At 32.9% G+C, this 11502-nt stretch overlaps 1 long non-coding RNA gene across 1 annotated transcript; it reads right to left on the reverse strand.

The window, feature by feature from the left end:
* Positions 1-1422: 1422 nt before the first annotated feature.
* Positions 1423-10618, reverse strand: LOC115983969. Its single transcript, XR_004090322.1, has 5 exons — positions 10558-10618; positions 8925-9778; positions 8213-8267; positions 6405-6583; positions 1423-1607 (listed from the first exon to the last, which is right to left on the reverse strand). It is a non-coding gene; the product is annotated as an uncharacterized LOC115983969 (long non-coding RNA).
* Positions 10619-11502: the final 884 nt, after the last annotated feature.

Genomic DNA, 11502 nt, shown 5'->3' on the forward strand with positions numbered 1-11502 from the left:
ATATTCATAGTGGGACACAAGCAGAGAGCGAGGAATTTGCCTGGGGGATGTGAAAAAGAAAATGATCATCCAAGAATATAAAATATTAAAATTCAAAACTGAATTAATACATTAAAAAAAAAAATACAAAAATAACTATTTCTTAATACATTTTAATTCAATCATTTAGGATATATCAAAATGGAATTCGACGTTCTTTTAAATTCTGAAAATCATCTATGTTTAAATTTGTACTAAATTTTGCAACAATTTTGCTCTAATGGACAAAATCAAAAAGTACCTTGGAACATTTATTTTTAATTGTGAAATCTAGTTTGGATTATATCCATGATTGAAAATGCCCATTTCTTAGTTGAAACAGTAATTGGAATTCTATATACAAATTGGTATGCTATTGATTTTCTAGTCCTTACGAGCCATTGTCACAAATTTTAATTATATGATTTATCCATTTGTTGTTCGTTAGCAATACAAGATTTAATTACATTTCATGATAACATCTACTGACACACAATTTGTATCCTATGTATTTTCAAAGAGGAGTATTTGGCTAAAATTTCACCGGCAAATGTTGTCACAACCCAAATTTAATTTGACCATGAATTTAGAATCGGACTGACATGCTAATACGAAGCTTACGCTTCTTCTTTTTTTGACTGAAAGAGGTAGAGCTTATGCTTGATATTAACACAAACCACCTAACCTATTCAAAAAATTTTCTTTTTAAACCTTACAACTGTTCTATCCAATATCATGGAAGAATCTCATAGATCCACAATAGAGCATCTAAAACCATCCTACATAAATATACACCACAAATGTATTCATCCGAAGTTATAAAACCTAAAAGCCATGTACAACGGAAGACTTTGCATAGGAAATGATATACACAAGATCACTGGATCTGAACTAAATATCATCTCTATATATAGAGGTACTTCAACTGTTTCATTGCTAAACCTAGTCTAACATCTATGAGTACAACAATATCACATAGGCTTCTCTATAGCTCTGGAGACTCTTGCCATCACCAATTAATTCCATGAAAAGGTTGGTACTGTCAACTCTAACAAACAAGCTCAGAACATATATTATGCAAAACTAAAACATGTTCCTTAAGAATACATTATGCTTCCCTAGACAGTTTCATAAATATCCTTGCATATTCATAGTGATTCAAAACGTAAGGAAGGCATTTGATAAAACTTGTACAATCTCATTTGTTTTCAAGCTGATGCAAGGGCAATTCTTTAAAAACCCAAAACATGAATATCATTGCATATCCACAAGCTTATTCATAACATACGACAAAGTATTTAATAAACTTAGCATAACTTCATTCATTTTCATAAGAAATGTAAAGGATTTTATTTATATCCACAGTTTACTCATAAGGAAAGCGACAACGTTTGAATAGCTTTGTACAATAACATTCGTATAAGGAATTATCATAATTAAAGGGTCTTAACAAAACATTTGATGCGAGATTAAACTTTAAAACTAAAAACATGAACTACTAAAGGCTCAAATCACCATCCATTACCTGAAGTTAGCAGAGCCAAGAGTCTCAGAGCTGGAAAGGAATCACCGACCACCAAGAACGTCACCTAAACCACAATTACGACGTGTCACTCATATGCTCCATTCTAACTCATTAAATCAGAAACCCTGACTCACTCAAACCTTACTGAACCCTAGGACTCCCTAGAACCCTATCCCATGCATATGAGAATCCCAAAACATAAAGATGCCACAACACGCATTCATAGGGTAACCCACAATACAGTGAAACAAATATTAACAACATATTTAACTATTACACTAACTCTTGAATTAAAGTTATCATGTGCTTGTAGCCAACATTTAGAAGTCATTAACGCACATGACCACATCAGCTAAGTTGTCAATGCATCACTCAAATAACAATGAGCTTGGGAATATATCCTTTATCAAGTCTTATACAGGTGCAAGTTACTGAGTGCCATTTACAAATACTTAGGTATAGCGAGCCAGAACTTAATCCTACAACAATAATTTAAAGACATAAAGACGTGCAACATAGTATTGACACTAGAAAGGTTAACTTTAGCTAGCAGCTAAGATGCACGGTACAGATACAGGTATGGATATGATATGGGTAAGAGTACGATGATACCACATTTCTTGAAAAACATAGGATACAATATGTCGGGCATACATGTATTAATTACTTATTAAATATATTTTATTTATATATTGTTAAGCACATATCAATTTAAGAGCAATAATGAATAATAAAATGAATCTATGTCCTTTAAATGATGTTTAGAATACAAATCAAGATGCAAAAGACAAAATAAAAGATAACTAGATAAGCATAAGTGTTTAACATTGAAACCAATATATAAAAAATATAAATAAAAATTATTACAAGTATAGGCTATCTCTCACTATTGGGGGTTGGGTTACAACAATATCCAAACCATATTACAAGCATATATTGGAAATTTTGGCTTCTTCTTCTTATTTTAAGAAAAAAAAAATTACTAGGTACGTATATTAGAGTTATATATCCAGAATGATACTAATAAAAGACATATTGGGCACGGTTACATGAGAAAAATGGAATATCCATGCATCCTAGGCTAGCAACCATTACATCAATATGTAGGACTAAATCATCAAACTGTAGTACTCAAGTCAAAATGTAGTTGTATTCGTGTATCTGTGCATATTGGTACGAGACGTATTGGATATGGGTACGTGAGAAAAAACCAAAAAAAAAAAAAAAAAGACAGTGAAAGAGAGACTAAAATCATCAAAAAAAAAGTAGTACTCAGGTCATTATATCAAGGAATATAAATTGGTATGTGGCTGGTTAAAGCTCACCAACAACACTTATAAAATTAAAAACAACAAAACTCCTTTAGCTATTTATATATATATATATATATATATATGTATATATCTGTAACTTATACCACCAACAACTATAAATTAACAAAAGTAAGCATATAAATCTTTCATGAATAACTACCCACACATAGACATAAAAGTATACCCATTTCTTTTAGGGGTTATTACACTTTACCATTCTAAACTATACTTCAAATTACACTTTGCACTTAAAACTTTTAGAATGCACAATTAGCACCTTAAACTATAACCCATGATAGACTATATACCACGCAGTCAATTCTGCATTTATCTTAGACAAAAGACGGAAAACCAATGTTTAAGGTGCAAAGTGTAACTAGAAGTATAGTTTAGAGTGATAAAGGGAAATTTCTCATTTATTTTTAGGGGATTGAAAAGAGGGCAAATGAGTCTTTTCACATGGTGTCATATTTTTCCTTCTAAGTTAACAACTCCATTGACGAAGGGGTAAAAGTAAACACATGTTATAGTTTAGAGTGGTAACCGTGTATTCTAAAAGTTTAGGGTGCAAAGTATAATAAAAAATATAGTTTAAGGTGGTAAAATGCAATTTCCCCTATCTTTTAAATACCAATATCACTTATTATGAATGCTTAAAAAAATAAAATCCCCATTTTACCATATCAATAATTCTTCAACTAATTCCAAGCAATTATCCACAACCAAATTTCAAAGGCTAAGGTAAAACAAGCACGAGGAAATCAATAATTTTTCAGCTGTCGTGTACCTTTGGAGGCCGGTTCATATACAGCCACAATTAAACAATTTTCTATTTTTGATAAGTCACAATTAAACAATTTCTAGCTCTTTATACTTGAACTTAGATCTTAAGTCTTAACTAACATTATCTCGCATCATTGTTTAAGCCTCCATAGAGATGGAAGGGAATTCACCTCAAATAAAGGTTGTCCCGGAGAGAGATTTTCCTTTCAAAATTTTGATGTTCATTGGAAATGGTTGCTTCAAAGACTAAAACCATGAGTCAGGTGGTAAGTATTTTGGGCTGTGGTTTGTTCAGTATAACTACCAGTTAACCCCTACAACTTCTCTCAATTTATTCTTAACCCAAGCACTCATAAAATTGCACACACAACCTTATGCATTTAACATATTCCAAAAGGCCATAATTTATCCATTTAGACATTAATTATATTACTATATCTAGGTTAAAGCATGGTAATTAGTTATATACTCTCTCTCTCTCTCTCTCTATTATATATATATATATATATATATATCATACAATCATTCATTAATAATATAATTAGGGTTAGTGGATAACATGTGTCACCTCTTGGTGGTGTGTTAGCACTTAGCAGTGGTGTTCCACATGTCCCACGTGCATGAGAGCTTGTAAAGTGGATTCTAAGTGTGCTCACTTAATTGGCCCCAATGGAGGTGAATGTGACATTACTAGTTTACCCTCCCACTTATACATATACAGCACTTTAATATCTATATATATATATATATTGATGAACTAATATCTATATATTAAATGTATTGTTCATAGTAAATTTATATAAAACATAGTTACCCATTGCTTAGAGCATCCACAGCAGACGTTGTAAAAAAAATGCCATTTTACAACATCAAACACCTACTTTATTATTTTACCACATCATTTTATAACATCTCATTTATCAGATGTTTTATACTTCAATTTTATACATTAAAATAATATTTATACCACATTAAAATAATATATTAAATTCCTCCCCTTATCCTCATCATTATCATCAACAACCACCAGAAAAATGGTTGCCGCCACAATCACCAGGAAAAAAAAAAACACATCCACCAAAATCAACCCACAACCGCCGCCAAATCCACCACCAAAACAAAAAAACAAAGACAAAAACAGATCAGAAATCATCATCATCATCAACCACCACTGTAACAACAACCACAACAACAACCAGAAAAATTGTTGCGGCCACAATCACCAGGAAAAAAAAAAAAAAACACAACCACCAAAATCAACCGCCGCCGAATCCACCACCAAAGCAGAAAAACAAAGACAAAAACAATCAGAACAGAGATCGGCACCACCACCGATTCGCCCACCAGTCGACCCACCCACTACCACCGATTCGCCCACCGCCATAACCCACAACCCACCCATCTGCCCATCTCAACCCACCCACCGCCATAACCCACAACCCGAGTGAACCCACCCATCAAACCACAGCCAAAAAAAGAAAAAAAAGAAAAATGGAAAAAAAAAAAAACAACCCGAAGCGGAATAGAGTAGATAGATGAACGGCGGTGTCGAGTGTTGGTCTTTGCCGAACCACCATCACCCAAACCCACGAAATCAACCCAGACTCACACTTGTCGAAGAACTGAACCATGAATCAACCTAGACCCATGAAATCACGAACAAAGACGATCCACCACTACCCACGAAATCAACTCCGCCCACAAAGAAAGATCAACAATCAAAGAAAGAGAGGGAGAGTCAGAAAGAAAGAGAAAGAGGAGACACAGACAGAGATGGAGAGGCGGAGAGAACGAGAAAGAGAGAAGAGAAAAAAATGGAGAGGCGGAGAGAACGAGAAAGAGAGAACAGAAAAAGAGAGAACAGAAAAAAATGGAGAGGCGGAGAGAACGAGAAAGAGAGAACAGAAAAAAATAAAGTGAAGAGAGAGGAGAGAGAAAAGAGAATAAAAAACTAATAAAACTTATACCATTTTGTCCGTACCGTTGCAAATTTGCAACGGTACTGTTCATATGTGGTATAATTTTTACCATTTGGAACATCTGATAAAGCTCCGTTTTTGTGTTTGGTGTACTAAATGTGCCAAAAATTTGGCATTTGGCACATTTAGCACATATGCTGCAGGTGCTCTTATATACCATATGGAACTCAACTAAGTATGTTGCTGAAGGAATTGACATTTAAATTAACTCCATCTTACATTAACTAGTTATTAAAGGGGTTTTAAATGGTGGAGGGCACCACAAATGTCTCAAAATCGAACCCTCTAAGGCACGATTTTCTTTCATCCTGAGGGAATATGCATCATGAGAGCAACCCCATCAGCTCATGCAAAATCTTGCAAAATACAAAAAGTAGTCCATTTTACACATTTTGAGCAAAAAAACACCCAAATCAGTGGATGTAAAATTGTGCATAAATGCACAAGTGTTACAGTAACCTATAAAAGAAAGAATTCATAGTATAATCATGATTCTATTTATTAAATGCCAAACTCCATTCCAAGGTGAACTTGAAGCATGTATAATCAGAAAGCCCTGTCTTAAAATCTAGTATAACGATGAGAAATTGCATACATAAGCACTGAAAACCTATAGCCTAACCCCCTTATCAAGGCCTGCACACCTACCACTTCAGCCAAGCCAAGGAGAACACCACTCCATTATTGTGCAATGAACCAGCAATATAAACTACAAAAATTGTCTCCAACTTAAATACAACTTTAAACTAAACATCAAATTACAAAATCAAACAAGATAAATAGTACCTTCCCTGCTCAACCAGAGCCACTGTATGGGCGACAAAGATACATATATTCTTCTGGGGATTCCTTATTAAGGGACTCAGCTCATGCATAAGCAGTACAGAAATGTGGGTCTTCCCACAACCTGCCCCAAATAAAAAATTATATCCTCCAAAGTTTTTTGGCATAGCTCCAACTGGTACCTTTAGAAAACAAATAAACAAAAAGACATAAGCCACAATAAGCTTCTCCTATCCTCTTGGGAAAAAAATGCATTTTATGTAAAGGAAAGAAATTTCCAGCAAAGCCAAACATAACTGACTTGCTTGAGCCATGGTTATGTGTTCTGAAAACAAAACCATAAGAAAGCATAAACCCAACATTTTGTCACTCATCCAGTTTCTATGAAAATTATAGGATAAGAAAACAAAATTTATATGTTTCAAAGGGAACCCACAAAGTTGAGAAGTCAACAACTAATTTTCAGCCCATATTAGTCAAGCATTACAATTCCCAAATCTAAAACATCAAAACAAGATAGAATTCAAAGGCTTTGTACCATTTCTACATTAATTTTCCCCAACTTTCCTAGCTGCCAAAGATAGAAATAGTCACATAAACAAAAACAAATGTTAAACAACAAAAAAACCGTGTCTTATATTGGTTTCTGAATGAAAAATAAGATAATGAGAAGTTTCTAATTCCAAATGGTCAAGAATTGTGTCTGAATGCTCATGGACTGAAAAAGAAGTGCATAGATAACAAGTAAAACTAAATAAATAAAATAAGAGTTTGTGTTGAGTACAAAAATAAAGATGATTCTAATCAGCAATAACACAATTAAAGATATTAAATTCTTAGAAGATAATCCATCTACTACAAATGTTTTAAGAAAATAAATCAATAATACTAAACGAGAGCTTACTTGCCCTCTACACACTATCATCAGATATTCTAGGCAAAATTTCATTTCTAAGATCAAATTGTTTAAATGAAAACAAAAAATAATAAACTTTAAGTTTCTTATATTGGGATTCAGAAAAATAAAAAGCCCTCCACTTCCAGGGCAAACTCAGCACAAAATCAAAATAAATAAATAAAAAAAGAGGCAAATTTCCACCTTTCCAATCACCAAACGGAACAAAATCAACAAAATTCATCATAACCTCAGAGAAAATCAACAAAACAACAGATAAAATCTCAATTTTTAGTTTTCTAAAGGGAAGATGTAGTGAAGGAAAAAGAAAAAAAACAGATCACATGCCGTTTTTTTAATAGGCCCTAAGAGAACTGACTTAAGATATCTTCACAATTCTGCCATCACAACTAGAAAATATAATAAAATCCTCCAAAGAATGACAATCATTTTAAATGGTAACTGTAACCTACATAACTAGTTCCAATACTCAGGGTCTTCACATAAGGTTGTACCAGTAAGATCACTAAAAGACCTGGCAGCTTTGTTTATATAATTCCTGGTATGCAACAGCCATTATCCTATGTCAACAAAAGAAGCCCCAAATTTGGAATGAGCCCTTATGACGTTGTCAGTGACACAATCAGGAATTAGTAAAATTCTCTTTGTATCATTTTGACTATAGAGTGACTAACTCAGAATTCCACCCGAAAGTATCTTTGACTAGCACATCTACCGAAACTTTCAGAGAATCTACCATATGTATATACTTGGATGTTTATAAAGGGGTATTATCAATTCACAATGAAATGTAATATATCAGGCTAAAATGACAAAATAACAAGGAAAATGTGACAAAACATAAAATTAAAGACAGAATGCATTAAAACAACATAACAAGTAGAGCAAGGCTTACAAATCTAAGCAGACCACCCTCTCCATTTTTCAACCTTTTCTACATGGTTGTTTGCCTGCACAAGACCAATTACTGTAAAGGTGAACATGTGAGATGGGTCTGGGAAATTTCAAGACATCAAGAGCCCAAAGCACAAAAGTCATATGGTAAGAACTTACATTATAAAGAGGAATGGTATGTATGAAATGAGTTTTAGACTATTAATATTACATATCAATGAGGCAATGCATGTGATAGGCTGTAGCACCCTTTCCATTCAAATTTGACATTACATACATTCTAACTAACAAATTGCAGAGGAAAAAGATGTGTCACTTTTAAATGAGATTCAAATATTATTAAGGTCTCAGTCTCACCCATGCCTCAACACATGCATCACATGGGATGATGAGGTGTAAGATGTTAACCTAACATTGCAAAATAATTACAACACATGGCTAAGGCCATTTAGTAATTGACTCAATAATATCTATTATTCAAAGTATTTGTTGATTTTTATTAGTAATGATAAACTTTACGAATTTTGTGGTCAATCACAATAAAAAAGCTTTTCCTCTTCATTCTTTGTTCTTTCAAGTTAACTTGCAAGGAGTCTCATTGACAGCTCTAATCAAACATATGGTGGGCAATCCATTCATAAACGTACACTTAAGAGAAAAAGATAGTGCAACAATCAATAGAACTTGAATTAAGAAGAAAGACAGTGACTTACAGGTAATGTAGAGAAAAAAGTTGATTAACCTTCCCGGTCACCTTCACTAGATTCCATCCAATCACTTAACTCCTCACCACATTCTCTATACTCAATTGACTCCTCACAATCCATTTTGGGTGTGGTACATCGTTAGAGCTCCCTTCTCCATTAGGTCCAGCCCCATCATAGTCATCACGGTTCACTTGGCATTTCCGAATTTATGATGGAGAACATCCAAACCCTTATAAGGAATGGTGCTATTGTTGCTACACTGAGCCATACTTCGGTTGACATCTTCAATGTCTTTCTTATATACCATACGGAACCTGCATCTCTTCACCTCAAAGACTGAACAATGAGTCATAATTCTAATTCCAACCCGAATGAATCCATTTGCATCACATTCCCACAATAATTTTATTTGTTTCTCTTGTTAGTATTGAGGAAGCAAATAAAGTAGCCAGATATGATCCGATAAAACAACAATATGGCCAGTGTTTTGTGCAGAAAACATTTTTTTTCCATTGGCTACCAGCCAACAGGAAAGTGAATCACCGTTGGGGATTTGGTGATGTGGATGAGGACAAAATACAACACAGACAATCACAAATCTTGATTCTTCTATTGCTTTCAAGAAATCTGGTGAAATAGATTTTCCTCTCTTAATTTTTTCCTCATCTCTAAAGATGGCTATGCCCTTTTGTTTCAAAGCAACGTAGAGATGGTCCGTAAAACTATTGCAAGTGTCCTCACCTCTAAAACTAAGAAAGCCATCATATTTCCATTGTGGCGTTGAAGATGAAAATCACAACAAAGAGGAGGCATTTTGAGTGCTAATGGAAGACATTTGAACTATGCCGGCAAATCTTGAACTACAAAAAAGATAATAATAAAAAAAAAGTACATTAAATTAAAATTGAAAGAAAAATTACAAGGAAAAAAAAAAAAAGTAGAGCAGAAGAGCACAATTTGCTGTCGATTTTTTCATTTCTTTGAGTGAAAGCATTGAATAAAAGAGATGGACATGTGTGAAAATTGAAAACTTACAAATATGATAAATGAATTTGCAGCAGTGACATTAAAGCTCACTATTCTAAGAGATAGAGGGCCTATCAGTATCGCTATCTCTTAGAAAGTAGAAACAACACATAATTCAATTCCTATTATATAATTTTATATAATAATAATTTCTTGTTTAATAAAGGAATGATCACCATTCTTTCTTTTGTTTGTAAGGTTGTGAGAGAGAGAGAGAGAGAGGAGGGAGGCATTACTAAAACTAAGGTCACCACAAAATTCACAACAATCTTACAACCACATTCAATTTGCCCACTGCCTCACATATGGTCCATTAAAAACAAAAGCATCCTCTGTGTTTTTAATGAATTCTTTATAAGAATCAATCCTATATACAGCTAGCTTTTCACATAATAGTATTAAGAGAAAAACATTTGCAATTTAACAATCACAGTTGGTATAAGAGGAGAATTTCAGATACTGATACTATAAAACAAAAGTGAAACACAAAACCCAGGATAAAAATCTTTGTCATCATCCAAATATAAATTGAATCGCCAAACTAAATATCAATTAAAAAATAAATCAAATCAAAGAATTCACACAAAGCATTAAATTAGAGAAAAGAGAGGACCTTGAGTGTGGGGATCACGTTGTGAAGATCGAGGAGACGAATAAGTTTGAGAAGAGCAAAAACAGAGAGACAATAATTGAAGAGGAAAACTATTAGTATTAAATACTTTCCTGATTGCAATTGGCTTTACTGATTACTCAAGTGACGTCGTGACAATGATTAAATAAAAAAAAATAAACAAAAAGTGACGTGTCGTGATAGTGGTAAATTCCATAATTAATTTAGACGGACCCGAATTCCCTTAAAAAAAGAAAAATGAAAAAAGGAGGGTACTCACGGACCCAAGAAAAGTTATGTTGATTTGTTTAAGAACATATTTAGGGGGTGCCATAGGGTAATGATTAAAAAAAATACATTTTAAAAAAAATTTGACACTATTTTTATAAAAAATGAAAAAAAAATCAAAATATTACTTTTTTTTTTTTTAGTTTCCTTTAAATAGGTTGTTAACTATTGTCTTAAGGGTAATTATTATTCTTTGCTGACTTTTTATTCTTTTCATGATTTTCATAACGTGAAATCTCTAACACCCCTTTGAGAGAGGCTTGAGATTGAGCTTTGAATAGCTCCGCTAGAATGTTTCCAAATAAACAAGCATGATTTCTGTTTGGTGATGCAAAAGTTGGTGCTTCAACATAATTAACTATAGCTTTCTTATGAAGTAAAATTTCAATCTCTAATTATAAAATCTTTTACAATGTAATTTATTAGGTTGATACTAAGATCTAGCATATACGTTGGTAAATTAGTGGTAATTGGGGTCTAAACTCATGTTTTTTCTTTAATTATAAATTTTCACTATGCCTTATGAAACTATAACTTATAAGCGCATACTAGAATCATGTAAAGTATGCTTTAATTTTTGAATTAATTCTATGTTCTTAAACCTTCTCAAAAAAAAAAAAAAATTATGTTCTTAAACTGTTGATAACAATCATTTTAAAA

The sequence above is a fragment of the Quercus lobata genome, chromosome 4 (assembly GCF_001633185.2).
Source record: "Quercus lobata isolate SW786 chromosome 4, ValleyOak3.0 Primary Assembly, whole genome shotgun sequence".
NCBI lineage: Eukaryota > Viridiplantae > Streptophyta > Magnoliopsida > Fagales > Fagaceae > Quercus > Quercus lobata.